General features: G+C 42.1%; 1 long non-coding RNA gene across 3 annotated transcripts in view; it reads right to left on the minus strand.

The window, feature by feature from the left end:
- Nucleotides 1-1,715: 1,715 nt before the first annotated feature.
- Nucleotides 1,716-17,523, minus strand: part of LOC126396133 (uncharacterized) — a 91,327-nt gene continuing 75,519 nt past the window's right edge. For all 3 annotated transcript variants that reach the window (XR_007570534.1, XR_007570533.1, XR_007570535.1), the window contains exon 4: nt 1,716-4,032. This is a non-coding gene — a long non-coding RNA (uncharacterized LOC126396133). The remainder of the gene's footprint in view (nt 4,033-17,523) is intronic.

Raw genomic sequence — 17,523 nt, forward strand, 5'->3', positions numbered from 1 at the left:
GGGCTACAGTATACAACCTTAAACCAGGAGCCCTGCATCAGCCCATCTACCAGTGCTCTCCTCACCTATGACACATGCTGCTGTATGTATGCATGCACATATACAGTACCGCAAAGAATCACATCAGCTGAGCTTCTTTACTCGGATGGAGTGCTCTCACACTGGCAGTCAGAGGCCTTGCACACGAGGCACAGCTAAGACACTCAAGAACAACACCTATCCTTGCTACCTGCGCTCCCAGCCAACATGGCCCCCGCTTTCCTGCCAAGATCACTTTTGTGTTGTGAATTTCAGCATGTGCGAAACAGTCGGCTGACCTCGTTCCATGTGGCAAAAATACTACTCTTCACATAATTCAAGCACAAACTGTACTTTTTGTGCAGCTCAATCGGTAGTCTGTCTATTGTGTGTGAGAGACAGGTATCACAGTGAGTCATGGCAGCAAGGAGCTGTGGTCCTTGCTTATCTGTGCTAGACTACATACAGGCATTCACACGTGTGTGACTGACATGTTGGAGGAAACTGGCAACAATTTAAAGCCACTTCTACTTACGTCAGATGTGTGTTTACTGAATAATTTGGGGTGTTGTGCAGGTCTACAAACATGTAAAGTATTACATGAAGCTAATCCACTTAAACAAGCTGTTTTGCTGCATATAAAGGCAAAAGATATCAACATGAAAAATTGTCTTTGGACCCCAAAAGGTCATACCCTCCCTGTGGTCAAATGACAGACAGAGATGTTTCCCCTCAGAGGATAAAATGTGCGCATTGGATACACATTAATTCACATCATGGCAGCTGGTGAGTTAATCTGAAATCATCAAGCTGGTCTTTCCCTCACCTTGAACTTGAATTACAATTGAAATTTTCAGTGATTACACTATAAAATCAGCTGTTTTTTAAAGTCTATTTTGCCATAACAAACCCTTTTCAAACCTCTCACTGTGTCCAGTTTTCAGACAACAGAAGCAGATCTTTGTTGACTGAGGCTTCCTCAAATCCAGCCACTAACACACAACAGATTTCTGCCCAATGTGATTCACAAAAATAACTTCCTCGGTCTGAAAGCAAGGGAACGCAAATTGTTTTCCCGCTATGAAATGTTTAATTTAAAAGTAATACAATTCTAGATTTTTCCTTTGTTTGTAGTGTCTGAAGACTGTGGTTTCATTTGAGAATGCAAACCAAACATACAAGCAGCATTATCCACACCATGGATACATCTGTAGAGCTACAGTGTTTACTCTGCTGATTTTGTTATGTATTTTCATGGATGTATAGCATTCTGTGGTTTGTATATGTATATATAGATTAAAACTTATTCTATGTTGCATGTGATTCAGCTGTTTTTATATCAATTTAAGCTGCACTGATTTAACAAGACATCTTGAGTCTGAGGAGATACATGTCAAGATAGTGGTTATACTTTTAATTGTAAACTAAACCATGATATACAGAGATGAGTAATACAGTCAACTTGATTTCCTCCTGACCCCAGCTAAGTGTAAACTGCAGTACATGCCAGAATCTGCTGTATTTCTCTGCAAGCTACAACACAACTGCCTGAGCCACACACCGATATAGTGGGATTGTAAGATATATTGGTAGTTGTTTGTGCATTTTGAGCATTCACATGAGATATAAAGCACATAACAAGAATGATAACCTGTGTTTTGTCTATTTTTTTTTTTGGGTTTTTGAATATGTGAAAATACATTTCCTCAGGAAGAAAAGGGGGCGAGACAGAGGAAGCCAGTTTTAACGTATTCTGTTTAGAATTGTAAATGTATTGCATAGGCCCTGCTGTCCAATTACATATATCTTTCATGTATGAAATCATGCATGTCTTTGGCTCTAAAAGGGGGAGGGCTGGCACAAAGGGAGCAACCCCGACTGCAGCAGAACAGTGTGCAGCCCACATGAAAAATAAGGTCTAGTGTCGGAGCCCTGGAGCCCTGGGCAAGGAGTGCAGCTCCATCAGCACACAGGCCAGGGAGGGGAGCTGCTTTCCTCCAGACTGGAGCCCTCTCCACCCCTGACTTCTGCTGTATTATCTTTGTCCTATTGTGAGGCAGCTGACCCTTTGGGTCCGAAATCACACTTTACAGAAAACACGTTTCAGATCACGTCCTTAATTAGCTCGGCAACGATAAATATTGTTTCTCGCGCTTTCAAGTGTTTTATTTTTCCCCATACTAAAAATAATCTTTAAAGATGCAGGAGAGAGGAGAAAAAGTGTCTGTTTATTTATTTTCTCTTCTTTCATTCTCATTTTCAAAACAATGACTTGCTGCTGGGTACTAAATTTCAGTGACCTAAATTTGCTAAAATTACTTTGAACTTTACAAAGAAAGCTCTTTAGATCCTTAACGACATAACTCATCTCAATCGGTACGTCCTGCTGTTTTCACTGTCATCTTTATTAAAGTATATTCATATAATTGTATAAGTACTTTTTATTTTTAATTAGGCCTATTTTCAGGGCAAAAAAGAATGCATTCCTCTGTAGCTGAGGAGCTAAAGTTAGCTGTTTTACCTTTGTGTGATGGTGGTGGTGGTGTTGTTGAGGGGGGGTGCTTTGCCACAAAGGTACAAAGCTTAATCTCAATATCCTTATATCAGGCGCTATTTGATTCCAAGTCATTGCCTGAGAAAAAATAAAATCACACAGATTCCCTTATCAAGCAGAATAATTTAATATAGTCCAGATAACCTGGGATCAAGTCTTAATCACCGACTGAAAATGTGTTGTCAGTCTTCGAGAAAACAACTGGGAAACCAGACCCTAATAAAACTAGAAGAGTGACACTGAGTGAAATCAATTTCAAAGTCACTCTGAATGGGAATACTCATTTCACAACCATGTGCTATGAAGCCCAAAAGTGCACACATGCATCAGAAATGTGCCGTTTTTGCACATTTTTGGATACAAGACTCAAACACATACTGTTTGTCTATTCTTATACTCACACCACACACACATACACTCAAAATATAACATACGCCCATCTGTAAACACACACACAAACAGCGGGGACATTTTATCTGCTAGAAAATCACTTTTGTCCCCTTAGTAAACTAAAAAACTCCCACGTCTGAGAACATTCACACATCCCATCACTGACGGTGTTACTGATAACTGTTATAGAAATGGTACAGTAGAGTGTATACTGTAGACATGTTGTTTTATGAAACCATTAAACTTAGTATTTCATATCAATGTGAAAATTTACATATGTTGGTCTGCAGGTTTACTGTATGTGTATGTATAGCATGTGTTTGCACATCCACACAGAGAATATGCTCATGTATGTGTGATCCACCTGGTCAAGCACGCCAAGCTGTGTGACGTCTCTAGCACATTAGCTCTAGCTCTGGCTGGTCACTGGACAAATCTACAAGGGGCCAATGAAGAACCCAGAGCGAGCGTCTGCCAACCAAACAACTTCAACATATTCAGAGCCGCTAATCTGAGAGGAACAAACAGGTGAGCAGAGCATAAAAGAGGGGCATTTATCCGCCATCCTTTCCTTTGCACAAACTCTGACGGGAAGCTAACTGTGTGGGGGACACAGACTGGGGACAAGTTAGCTTCAAAGCCCTGAAGAAGTTAAAGGGCTTAGGGCTTGGACAGCAGGAGCAAGGGGGACTTCACAGCCTTACCTGATGGGGTTTTTGGTCTGAGTTGCCACCACGCGGAAGCCTCTCTGACTGCGTTTTCTTTTCAAGTGTCTGTTTGAAGTCAGCAGGCAGAAAGGTCACGCCCTCTCGGTCACAGCAGGTTCGTCGGAGCAATGGTGGATGGCCAGCGGCTATTGCTAATGTTCAGACTTTCGTCTCTTTCTTTGTATACAGAAAAAAATAATAAAGGAGAATGTAAAGCTATTGATCCGGTGCCTGGGCACCTTAAGAAGTTTTGGTGATATACTCCTAGAATTCCAGGTATTTCCAGGGTTTTCCAAAGCTATACGGTTCGGGATTTAGGGACTCCCAGGTCACGAGAAGAACAAGTCAGGATGACACCATCACCTGGAAAAAGAAACAAAGAGAGAAAAATAGAGTCAGAAACATGATTCGAACACTGCTGGAAATCATGACAGCAAAGAGAGAGTTCCTCTGCAGTCCTGTCAGAGCGTCTGCATTTTCTGTACCTCATCCCTGAAATCTGAGCACATAATAAATGTCTTTTAGGAGAGGCAAACCAGAGCAGTATGATACCATCAAGACTTCAAAATTAATCAGCTGTTTTTAGAGCCAACAAAATTAATCTCTAATTATTTGTGTGCGACTACTGCAGGAAAGCCTCTTATGATTTCAAGATTACATTTAATAGCAAATGAACTGCTGTGAGTAATTTCTCCTCTCATACCACTGAAGACTTCTTTAAAATGAGAAATGAGAAAGATTTCCGGAGAAACTTAATTTCCCTGTAACCAGAACAAGACATATTCCTGTAATGGCATATATAATTGCCTGTTCTGCAGAGGATCTCCCGTATACGACAACAAAGTCTCATAGACAATACATATTTATTCAACTGTCAATTCCAGCGATGAAAAAAAAAAAAAAAATAACATGTTAAAAAAAGACTTTGAATTCCACATGGGCCTGGTTTGTGAAGCTGGGTAAATATGCTTGTCATATGTTCCAATAGTTCCACAGCGACAGAGATTTAGTTAGGGAATACAGGCGGGAGAGGCAGACAGTTTTTTGATAACTGAATAGCTCTTTTGAAGCCACTTCCATTTGGAAACATTGTGCGATTATTTTTACCTCTGTGGTTAGACTTGAGTTAAAGCCCATGTTTAATTGTTCCCAAGAGTTCTTATTGTGGTGCTGATAAGGGGCTCGGGGAGCAACATTTAAAACTGCAACAAAAATAGCGAGACTCTTGCTCATTGGCCACAGGTCGGAAAGAGTGACAACAGAGGATCCACACAGCAAAGAGAAGCAAAGACACATGAAAAAAAAGTGTACAGACAGACAGACAGACAGACAGACAGACAGACAGACAGATGTAGAGGTCTTGCATGGTTATGATGGCTGTGCATCTAAATGGTTTTATCAGATTCTCTTGGTCCTGATTTCAATGTGTGCTCCACTTTTCAGAATCGTATCACTCCTGTTTGGAATATTAATTTAAATAATGATCAATTTAATCTTAAATAAAGAGTATATAGTACAATACTTGCTAATCAATAAATAAATAATTTCCATGACAGTGTTACAGTAGACTGAGCGCAGCGCTGTTAATTTGTCGTCTCTCTTTGTCTCCCTCTCACTCCGTCCGAGGCCACGACTTCCCGGTTTGTCAGGGCGACCTGTGGGAGTGTGTGTGTCGGATCAATAGCCCACCCACAGCAGAGCCGCGGGCCATCCCTGACCTGGGCTATTGATTAGGCCTGGCTCAGCTGCCAATAGCAATGTGCTGGATGTGACACCAGGCTAAGACAGGAGCTGAGGAAGGGGGATTCTGAATTGCCAGTGGCAGCCCCACAGCACACCGCAGATAAAAGTCAATTCCACTTAACCAAATCACTGACAACTAAATAGTTAGCAGACAGAAGAATGCCGAGAGTCTCTGATGGCAGCAGCTGGATGGCTTTGGGGATTTCCTAGCCCCTGACCTGTGTCGGGGAGCACAACAGGCCATGGGAGAAACACTGTGACATACGCAGGCTTCTATTTGTGCAGGCAGCATGACCTCTGCCTGCACGTCAGTCTGTTTGTCTTTTAATCTGGTCACTCCTCACTCTGCAAGTTACACTTGTGTCGTTAGACCATTAGGGACACCTTCCATCAAAGGCTCCCTGTGGACCAAATACATTATCAGGTCTTCAGTAATGACTGATGTTCACTGCATTTTGTTTTACAGTTAATCTGCAAATTGAATAATCAACTCATTAGAAAGATGTCTAAGCACAATATAAAGAATGCTGCTTCAAGTAAAGGAGACATGGAATAGTGTTTATGTTGCACAACTGTTCATTTTTGCAGCAAATCATCAGATTTTCAAAAGCAGCTACTAAATGTAAGCTTTACAGTAGTGTCCCCCTGTGCCTGCATGCACAGATGGAACGCAGCCCCACTGAAGTTGTCAGACTCCTTCCGATCTATCTTGCTCCCAGTCATTACCAGTCCATATTAGAGTAGTTTACATGTCACTTTACCGGTCCTTTGCCTCTTGAATGTAATTCTGTGGCCACTGCCTCCTTGTGCATTCAGCACCTATCTATGGCTCCATATCTCTCCCAGTAATTGCTGAGTGACAGAAAGGCAATACTGACCACTTCATTATAGGACAGCCAGACTGACTGGACACTGGCCTCTTGGCTCTAGGTCACTGTGGCCAGACTGACCTTATCTGCCCAGGTCGTCAGGGGTCAGTCACCCAGAATTTATAAGGACTTTACTAGAGTTGCCGTGGGTGCCATACAGCAAGGTCGCCTGACCCTGGCGGACTGCTTATATCAGGTATTGATTGCAGTTTGTCTGCTTCAGTTGAGGCTGGACTAATCTCCCAACTCTAGGGTCTCAGGGGCAAAGGCTTCAGTGTAAAGTTAAGTATTGGAAGTAACAAGAGTGATGCTGGGGCAAGTGGATACTAGTGAGCGTAAGAGGGACACAACAAGAGTTGTGGGGCTTTGGGGTTTAAAAAACAATATGTGTAACAATAGGGACATGTTGTAGCAGGACTGGAACTACGACTAACATTCGAACCTGGAAAAAGGTTTTATTCTTAGGGCACACTTGGGGGATGAAGTTCTGTGCATGACAATTTTATTGAGTAATGAAATAAAGGATGTTGTAGCAAGATATATTGAACAACCGCAGTACTGTGCTTCAACTGAATGAGGCCCTCGTTCAGTTGAAGCACAGTACTGCAGTTGTCTCACTCTCTGAAGCAGCAGGCAAATTAAGTTCACCTCAAGCCTGTTTTTTAGCTGAATTATATGTAAAGTTTAAAAAAGCCACTGTTAAAAGGACTTTTTTTTGAAGCTCAATACATGTATGATCACGTTAGGTAATCATGATCTCTATATTGATGAAAATAATTGTGATTTTTGCCATATTCAAGCAGCCCTGAATGAGGGTCCGCAGTCTAATGTTCCCTCCTGCTGCCTTCTAAACAGAGAGGATGCCAATCATCTGTGCGTGTGAATTCAACATGTACTATTTATTCATGTTGCTTGTTTACTTTTCTTTTGTTTGCTCCCAAGATTAAGTTTAACGCACATTATTAATCGTAATATGTTCAAATCCTCACTACATATCCCCCCAAAATATCAGTAATCCAGCTGCAAAAACAATTAGCCACAAGTCTCTCTGTCAGCCATTCTTAGCAACAACATATGGATAAAGACATGTGTGATTGTTAGTCTGCAACTAAATGTGTATTTGTGTGTGCATCTGCAGCAGCTTGTGTCTGCGCGAGACCCTTTATGTACATACTAAAGCATCCCTGACGCTCGTTAGATCTTGTCTCTCGGCAGCTACTTGGCACCGTTCATATTAAATCACAATAATGGCAGATGAGCTCTCGCGCGAGAGAGACAAGCATCTGTTTGAAACTGCACTTTATTACACTTTGTTCCTTTAATCAAAAAAAAAAAAAAAAAAAAAACTACGCGAAAAAGATAACCCGGTTTTTAAAAATCCCAGATAAACAGCAACGATTGCATCTTTAAATAATAAATGATCCCCTGCCTCTTACAGACGGGAATATAACTGAAAATAATTGAAGACAACAATGTCCTGTAAGAGCACCACTCGAGCAGTGCTGATTCAGAATCCCTCATAACTTCAAACATTCAGTCATAAAGTATGGATAATCCGTAAAAGAAAGGCATGCGTCTGTTTACAATTTCCTTCTAATTAAGGCTACAGGATGGGGTCTACCTTTGTTAAAGTTGATGTGTGTTTGTTAGACTTCCTGAGAAACTGTACCACTGGCAAATTAGGGGTGGAATACAAAACGAAACAAACAATAACACTCTAATATGATCTGCAGTCAAGGAATAAATATTTCACAATCTGTCTACATTTGACACACTTTCAGTTGAGAACAAAGGATTCCTAAACAACAAATTGCCCAAACTTGGTCTTGAGACAATAACCTTTTTGACCTGCGTTAATTCACAAAATACGGTGGCTCTTCCACTTCACGACTGTGCGTATAATCTGTCCTCAATTTGTTTGGAAGTTAAGGACACTATGTTACTTCTTTTTTTAAGTCAATGAGAAATTTCTGTCTGCAGTTATGGAGGGGAACAGATTGAAACAGATCAAGACGGTAACAAACGAAAATCCAGAGTAAGATAAAGATGCACGTGAAAACAATGAAATGGGGCGAAGCATAATGGTGTGCTACTTTATAACAAGTGGTGTCCAGCACTGATTAGCCTCTACATGGAGCCTGAGTAAATTACTGGTCTTAAAACCGTGTTTATATCCTTGAGATGATGATACACCGCAGCATTTTACTGTATACGGCCGATGCTGAGGGTGAACTAAAGAGTATGGAAAATCAGGTAAGCGCCGTGCTGATGAAGGTGATGTTTCCCATTCTCCCTCTCTGAACCAGGCCAGCAGTGTGCTGTGTGTCTAAGAGGGATAAGGCAGTGCTTGATGATTAATCACTGGACATAATAAAGCTTCTCACCATGAGCACACAGTCCAGCTGATTCTATGATATGATTGGGGCCGATTAGAAAAGAGAAATAATCATTCCTTACAGTGCATTCATAGTACACTCTAATGATATCTTCTGATTGGACCTTGCGGAGAAGATAATAAGGGCCGTCTTCAGAATGGACTCCAAGATTATTTCTTTAACTTCATGAAATGGGGCCATGGGCCTGGATGCTGCAGATTTGAGGATTAAGATAAGCTGACCTTTCACATTATGTTGCCATGTATAAAAGATGAAGTTTACAGTCCCTCATCACATTAGACCTTATCAATGGTTAGAGCCTCTGTGAAGCCCCTTTGAACATCACAATGGCTTTCAGTATACAACAGGCCTCTACCCCCTAGTGTGGGATTACTGTGCTGGTGTGTGAATGTGTGTGTGCTGAAAGGGGTGTGTTGTGGACGTGCATGCTCGCTTGTTTGGACAATAGTGAAACACTAATCCAGTGTAAAAACTTTATTCTATCTCCTTTCTTTTTCATGCTCATGAGGGACAAAATATATTAAAAAATAACTTGAGACTGGTAGGTGGAATATTTTACGCCTCAATTTAAATGATGTGGTGTGTTATTATAAAACAGATTTGACAGCAGTGGGCTATTAGCGCAGGGTTACTAGCATACAATCAGTGTATATCAAACATTTTCTCTCTCACACAACTCCGTCAGGCTCTGCCCCCCGAAAGCCCACGTTAACTCCTCGTGTTGTTGGGACAGGTCGCTCTGCCCTGCTAGTGAGACACTCAGGAGGAGAACGGCACAGAGAGCGTTTCATTTCCAAAGTTCTCCAAAATATCATCGTCGTAAGTCTTAACATCTAAGTATTCTATGAAAAATGAAAAAGCTGTCAAAAGGGAGGCAAAGTGTCGCTTGTTTCAAATGCAAACCAGCACACTTAAAACACTCTCTGGGATCAAGTGACATTATGTTGAAACTAGAGGAGTAATCCACCTGTCAGTTACAAATACTGTCACTTGTTTCAATCTCAAAACAAGTGAAACTATATTTGAAAAAAGTCAAACGATCTCACCCTGATGGCAGATTTGTTTTCTTTTGTTCGAGGTAGACAAAACTAAATTGAAATCAGTAACTTAACTTTTGCTAAATTTTGGGAGCTTGTGACCACTCTGATAGTGAGTGACACTTTTGGATCATATGTGTTGAGCAGAGACACACACTCTGCCGGGCTGGGCTGAACAGCTATAGGCTTTTTACAGGCATCAAACTACTGGCCAACATCTCCAGGCTTCTTTGATGTGGGAGGCATTGCTTACCCCTATAACTTACAGCCCAGCTCTGCAGGGACTTATTTTTATAACCTCTATTATTTTCTATCATAAATATTCAAATCCAGATCTTAAATCCAGAGCTTAGTGAGGAGAATAGCCAAAAACAACATGCAGCTCTTCAGCTTCCCCCAGCTCTCGCTCTTCTATAGAAAATCATTATGAAGATTAATACAGAAATCAAACAGAATGCTGAGACGAGACTGTAGGACCCAGTAAAAATAATGCACTCATGTGAAAGACTCAGGATGGAATTTCTGGTCAAGGATCTTGGGCTTTTTTGTTCTTTATTTGTTTGAGCATTTTGACATATTCTGCATTTCCTCCTTTTGGCTGTGAATTAATATTTGCAGCTTGAATATTAATCCTGATTCAGTAGTGGATTAGTTTGCTATTGTCCCCTCTGTGCTGAGCCCTAAATAAAGGCGCTGACATGGAGAGGAAATCTATACCTCTCTGCCCTGCAAACAAAGACCTCTGCACCCAGAGATAACACATGTCCCTGCAACACAGACCCCCCTACTCTACCCACATGCTGGATTCTCCATCTCCCTCTCCCTTGTCTTTCTCCCTCAACCCCTCGATTCCACATTTCCCCTTCTTCTCACCACTCTCTTCCTCCCTCTCTCTCTCTCTCTCTCTCTCTCAGAAAAACTTTGCCATGGTAGATTTGCAAGGCAATTGTGCCCTTAAACCGCGCCTCTTCCTCAGCTTATACCATGCATTTTCCAGAGTTTATCAAAGAATACAATGGGGTTATGCTTTCACCATTATTCTCCAGGCAAGAACAGTAATTTAAATGCACCAGTACTACTGAGGCAGGGCGCAGCCCTGCTGTCTCACTATGGAACAGAGAGAGATGAAAATGCGTTACAAAAAACGCACTGCATTACTTTGTTGACCTTTCCTGTTCTCATAGTTTACAAACAGCTGTGAAGCTCCTTCCTCTGGGCTCTTTGTACATCAGAGACTAGGACTGATGGAGGCACGCCATGCTTAAATGAAGGGCTTTTTCTAACTTGCCTCCGTTGTGGCTCACAAACACAACCTAACAAACACACATTTACTTTATCTCTGCCGCCAAAGCAGTTGCCAAAGTGAGGGAGGAAATACATAGTGAAACAGATATGATGGCAGCCTTTCATGTAAGTATATATTTTAACACACAGTCTGTTCAACAAGAAAAGAAAAAAATCTAAACATATGCACACATCAATACAGCCACCCACACACAGACACAAGTTTAATTTTCTCATCTGCTGTAATAGCAGCGGCGAGTATTTTTCAAAAGTTAGTCTGTATTTATAATTGAAGCTAAAGTTGCTCGGCTATTTTGATGCAACTAAATGTGTGGAGCACAGTTCATCTCAGACTCCCGTTTAAAATGAAATGCAAACTGCTGTCCTCAATGACACTAATCAGCACATACTTGCAAGCTCATATAGTGAGATATCTGCACACATGCATGGACATGCACGGACACACACACACACACACACACACACACACACACACACACACACACACACACACATATGTTTCATCACAGTATTGTGAAAGCAAACGGGAACACTGAGTACAGTGCTTTGGATGGTGGTTCTACACGTGTGACCTGAGGCTGAATGCCAGGTGAATATTAACAGGGACCTGAGAGGAGGAGGAAGATGCAGAGGACAGAGGATGAGGTTAGAGCAGGAAATAAAGGAGGGAAAGAGTGAGGAAACAAGGAAGAAAAGAGGGAAGAAACAAAGGGCCCTCCCTTTGAGGGAAAGGGGACAGAAAGGAAGTACTGAGAATACAGTGAAGAGCCAAATAACAAGTGGAGAGAAAGATGGTGGAGTGCAGCAGACAGTTGGGGATGGACTGGACCAGCCTGCAGACCTGGTCAGACTGATGAGAACGGGCAGCCATAGTGATGCCATTATGTTGGTAATCAATCCATTGGTGTCTGCGTGTCTGGGTGGGCAGATACTCACAGTCTAGAAGGGGTTAATGGGAAATCAATGAGAGGGATGTGCTTATGAGCAGGACATGGGGAAAGAGGGACAAGGGGGAGAGAGTGAAGAGAGATAGAGGGGCGGGGAGGGGGAGATAGGAACATTGTTTCCTGTGATAGCAGCAGACTTCCCAGATGTTATCTGTCATTCAAAGGAGCACTCTGGTGACCAGATGTTTAGGCTCAATGTGGTGGAGTGGGTATACACCCTACTGGGGGATCAATATAGGTCAAGTGCATGGTAATATTTATCACTACTCTACACACACGCGACATTGATGTCTTTGCAACACGCAGACTTGTGCTGAGCAGGAGGAAAATTATGTATATGTATTAAAAAATCACACCCTGGTGAGATGCTCATTTATTTCAGGAGGATATATATCTGGCATGACGGTGTTTTCTCATTAATATGGATCGTATGTCTGGTCCGCATCAGCAATATCTCCTTCTTATGTCCATTACAGGAAACAAAGGGGAGCGCTGATTTGGAAAGAAAGGTAAAATAAATACAGCGAAAAATCCGCCAGAGTAGTTTTCTAAAGGCCTGGGGGCATTTGGGGAGGTGGGTGGGGGGTTGGAAAGGGGGAACCAAGAGCAGGTCCCAGTGCAGTAAGGCTCTTTGTAGTTTGAGCAGTCTGAACTAGCCAGAGGCTTACTGCTCTAACCCCTACCACTCAGAGAGACTGTTTGGGGAAATTACACCACAGAGTAATAATTAATCAAGTAAACGCTGAACTGCTTTGATTTGGATTACATTAACATATTATCAATAATGTATTAATCAAATACAAATAAACACCTCTGCATAATAGCATACTTAACTAACTACACTTTCACACTTGGCGAAAAAGTTGGTCTTCTTTAAGCGATGAGGGAAACTACACTGGAAGCAGCAGAGTTTCTGCTGTTTCGGAAGCAACACCTCTTGGCACTGAACTGTCTCTGTTCATCAACTCCCTTCTTCATCACGGCATCACCCATTTCAAGTGCTTCCACCAAGAGGCAAAAGAAAATTATGAATTCATTTATTTATGCTTAACAATGGCAGAATGCATCATGCAGAATAAATAAACACGCCACTGATGAAGCACTGAAAACACAATGCACGTAATTTGTGCAAAGCTACTCCAGGTTTGATTCCAAAAGTAGCTAAGTGGATTGAGGAAAAGAGTTAGTCACTTTTATCATTTGCAGAGGAGTCGAATCAGCTCTGCTTTTGTATTTTCACTTAAATGCATGTTCTGTTTTTCTCAGATAAGTTGTGTTGTTTAAAAGCATCCGTTCTCGCCTAACGCTTTGTTCATTGGGGGAACTTCATGCCCAGGGATTTTCTAAACACAATTCATCAAAGTGGAACGGCAGTCTTTTTTTTCTGCATTCCTAATCCTTTTTGCTGCAGATGAGAGATTTGCTGTTCAGACTCATTAAGATTAAAGCGTTTTGCCAGAGTTATTTAAGAATGCAAAGTTCCATGTGAGACCTCTCAGAGTTCAGAACAGAAGAAAATCCTATCGACACGCTCGGTGCACTGGGGGCTGATCTTAGCCTATATTTCTATATTTGGTGTCAGTGATTGAGTGATAGCATGTGAAATGGTTTTTCCTGCTGCGCTATGGTTTAGAGTTACAATCACTTTTCCATTCTTACCATCAGTAAGAGGTTATGGGTGTGATTGCTCTGTTTGTCTTCACTTATGAGATTAGTTTGGTGACCTGTAAACATATTTAGAAATGATGCTTTTTATCTATGTTATAAAGTTACCAGCTGGTTCGAATCAAGTGTGAACTGACAAACACATTAGCTGTCTTTTATTAAAGGAAACAATTATTCCCATAGATTGTAAATGTGCTGTTAACTAGGTAGTATGCTGCTTTCTAGTAGTATTTTGGCAGCAAAGATTTTGGCTGTTATCAGTCATCTTGGACAGACAATGGTTAATGTTTAGCTGGAAGAGATGGCAGACTTTTAGCTGAAAAAGAAATTATCATTGGACCGGACTGAGTGTTAGTCTTCTGCCTAAGGATTTTTAATATTAGCTTTTTTGGCTGGAGACTCAGTAGTCTTTTGGCTGCTCTAACGCGGGAGAAAGACTCAGATCCCGTTGTTGGTAGAACACAGCTCCAGTCTCGGCACCTTTCCCAAACTTTCCAACTCCAAGTGTCGCAATCTGGTTCCATTTTACAGCTGGCCTTGAGATTGTAACAGAGCTCCTTTCTCTCCCTCCTCAACCGCATATTTAATCCCTGTGCTTATGTCAAACTTAATTACAAGACCTTGTACGAAAAAATAACAAGTGAGCCTTGTAGGGGTGGGAGAGAGGAAAGGAGAGTATTAAGAGAGGGAGAGAAAAAGAGACATAGGGAGAATGCTAAGAAGTGTGAGGGGGGAGAGGAACAACAGAGACATTTAATCTGTAGACTCAGTATGTTAAATGACCAAACAAAAAGCTTTGATGTAGAGTATCACTTTTTTCTTTTGTTTTTTTTTTAAGCTGACACTGACAAAAGCTTATTGTGAAAATCAGTACTGGCATTTATTGATCACTGTATATATATTTAAATGGCCAAAAACGCCAAAAATATCCTGTAGCTCAGACGTACAGCACAAGGGTATTGTCTGCCTTGCACCTACTGTACAAAACTATGACGGTTAACCTACATTTTCAAATACAGAAGCAGAGAAGGTTAAAAAGTGTCCTAAGAGGCCCTATGCCCATATCTTTTAACTTACAACCCAGCAAATTCTCATGAACCCCCACAAACCAAAAAGAAATAATCATTAGACTAAGTCAGTCACCCAGTGTGTGCGTGTGTGTGTGTGCGTGTGTGTGTGTGTGTGTGTGTGTGTGTGTTTGTGCACATAAAACTATTTACTCTGTAGAAGTGGAACAGCCGGGGAGAGAGATGTTTAGTCTGTCAGTTTAAAACTATTACCTCAAACTCTGAAAATATGAGCTGAGCCTGTCGTGCATCGACACAGGGAGACAGCACTGTGAAGAGCAAACCTTTGAAAAGTCTAAATCAATTTTTGGGGGAGTAACATAACAAACGCTTCACCGCAGTGAAGAAAAGGGGATCTCTTTTTTAACAGTTTGAAAAGCACATATTCATACAATCTTCATAAGGCAAAACAGCATAAATGCAGTATACATGAAGTCTTTTGAAAAGGGAGATGACAGGGAGGGAGAAAGGGAGAAGACACAGGGATGTTCCTCAGAGAGGCAGACAAAACACACAGGAAGACCACCACCACCATACACAACCCTCCATACTTTTTTCCCCCCTACAACACCCACATTGCACACACCTACCCACGCACCCACCCTTCAGGCCAGCCTGCCGGCTAAAGCCTTCCCAGACTGGACTTGAGTGGCCGAGCAGCGGACCAGAGAAGGGAGAGAGGTTCCCATGCCACTGGTGCTGGAACTGGCGCGCCACCCGGAGGTATTTATAGCAGACCAGCACTAAAGGGCCGGGAGAGAGGGCATGCTTGTTTTCCTTTCCATTCCCCAGGCACATTCACCAGGCCTCACATGTGGGTGTTAAATATATACCCAAATACTGGGAGCAACATTGTGGGGGCAGAGAATAGGAGGCAGTGGGCTCCCTTGGAATAGGGGTGGGTTGGTGGTGGAGGGGGGGGAGGAGAGAGATGGAGAGTTGAGAGAGGGAACAGGAGAGTGGAGGAAGCCAGAGACAGACAAAGAAAGAATGAAAGAGAGAAAGATGAACAAATTTGTGTAGGCTTTCCAAGGTCCAAAGGGTCTCAGAAAGTGAGACGGGCTCTGTGCCAGCTCCAGGACCCAGGAGTAGAGGTCAGGACAAGGATCAGAGGTTAGCGCCGAGCTGAACCCGGTTCATCTGGAGACTCCACAGAGGAGAGGCAGGGGAAAGTCCAGACAAAACAAGGGCACATTTGCATTGGAGGTAGTGGAGCAATCCTGTTGTTGTGGCCTCCTTAACATCAAATGATATCTGGATCCAAGAAGCAGCCCTCCCTATCTCCAGCTGCTTCCTCTATATACTCTATGATGTATGTCTCTCTGCCTCTTTCTCCTTCTCTCTCTCTGCATGGGAATTCCAGAGTGACATTATTACTATGATGAAAACAGACCCTATAAATACTGAGCACTATGATGAATATAACAGCGATTATGGGGGCAGCGATAATTAGATCAGGAAAGAAAGAGAGACTCATTGAAGTTTGCTCTGTTTTTGTGTTTGGGAATTCCTTTCAACCGTGTGTCTTAATTCTATGAAGAATTACAGAGGCAACGGTAGCATGGTAATCATCTGGGTCTCTGCGAGGGCCTCTTGGGGCCTCTTCAGTGATCCTCTCTCCTGTTTCAGCTCTCTGCTCCCTCTCACATCTCTGTAAAAGCCACCCTGCTGTCTGCTTTTTTAATGATGGTTTGGCCAACAAACAATTAATGACTGCCCCACAGATGCCTGTTAAGAATGAAATAGCAGAAACTATGGAGCACTCCCAAATGGGGCCATCCAGCAGCTCCCGCTATCTTTCCATCCAGTTTTGCTCGTCAGGTTTTTACCCTCGTCAGCAGATCCCTTACCCACCCAGGTCCGGCTTAGATCTTTAAGTCCTAAGACTACAGCTTTAACAACACCCTGACCTGAGCCCCTGTCCAAATCCCAACTGTACAGCAGCCATCCCACTAGCTGATTGCGTCAGAAAGATTCCACAGCCATGGCCTCTGTTTTTTCATACTTGTGGGAAAATAGCAGTTCATGTTTCCTTGGATGCTTCACACATTCCTCACCCTGTCTTCACATCGCGGGGCCCCAGAGACTGGGTAGGGCCAAAGCCACTCAAGAGGAGGTGCTTGGCAGATTAGAGGTGTGGCTAAATGAAAAGGGGAAGGCAATTTTTTATTGTTTATTTAGGAGTGAGTTGCTAAGCGATGTGATCTCAAAAAGGCACTAATTACATTTCCCTGAGTTTGATGAGTATAACAGAACTTGGACAGAAACTTTCCAGCTCATTTAACTTCTCAGAACACAGCTGGGAATTATAGATAACAGAACATCTGGAAGTCACAAAAATACTTCTCTAGCGTCTAATCCAAACTAATTCAAAAGTCACCACATCCTGCAATGAACGACATCCCAAAGCTAACTCAGTGACAGCTCCAATATTTCAACTTTTGTTGTAAAGAAAAAGAAAAAAAAAAGCGTAGCCATGTCTGAATGGCATTCCAGCTATGTGGGCAAAAGTTCATGCATACTAGATCATGCAGCATTTTTTGCTTCAATTTCATCATTAGACTAAAATAGACGTCATGGAAAAGTACCCTAAACCCCTACAGTCATTACACAAAACTCACACACTGACACTTTTGCACTGTACAACACTACTTTATGTTCACATACTCTATTGCTCTTTAGCAACAGCACAAGTATTACAACACACTACATCTACTAAATTCATGTACACCTCTCACACACACACACACACACACACACACACTGATACACAAACAGAGCTTTATCTACTTGGCCACACTCAAGTTTGGTCTCATCCCAAATTC

Source organism: Epinephelus moara, chromosome 1 (assembly GCF_006386435.1).
Source record: "Epinephelus moara isolate mb chromosome 1, YSFRI_EMoa_1.0, whole genome shotgun sequence".
Classification (NCBI taxonomy): Eukaryota; Metazoa; Chordata; class Actinopteri; order Perciformes; family Serranidae; genus Epinephelus; species Epinephelus moara.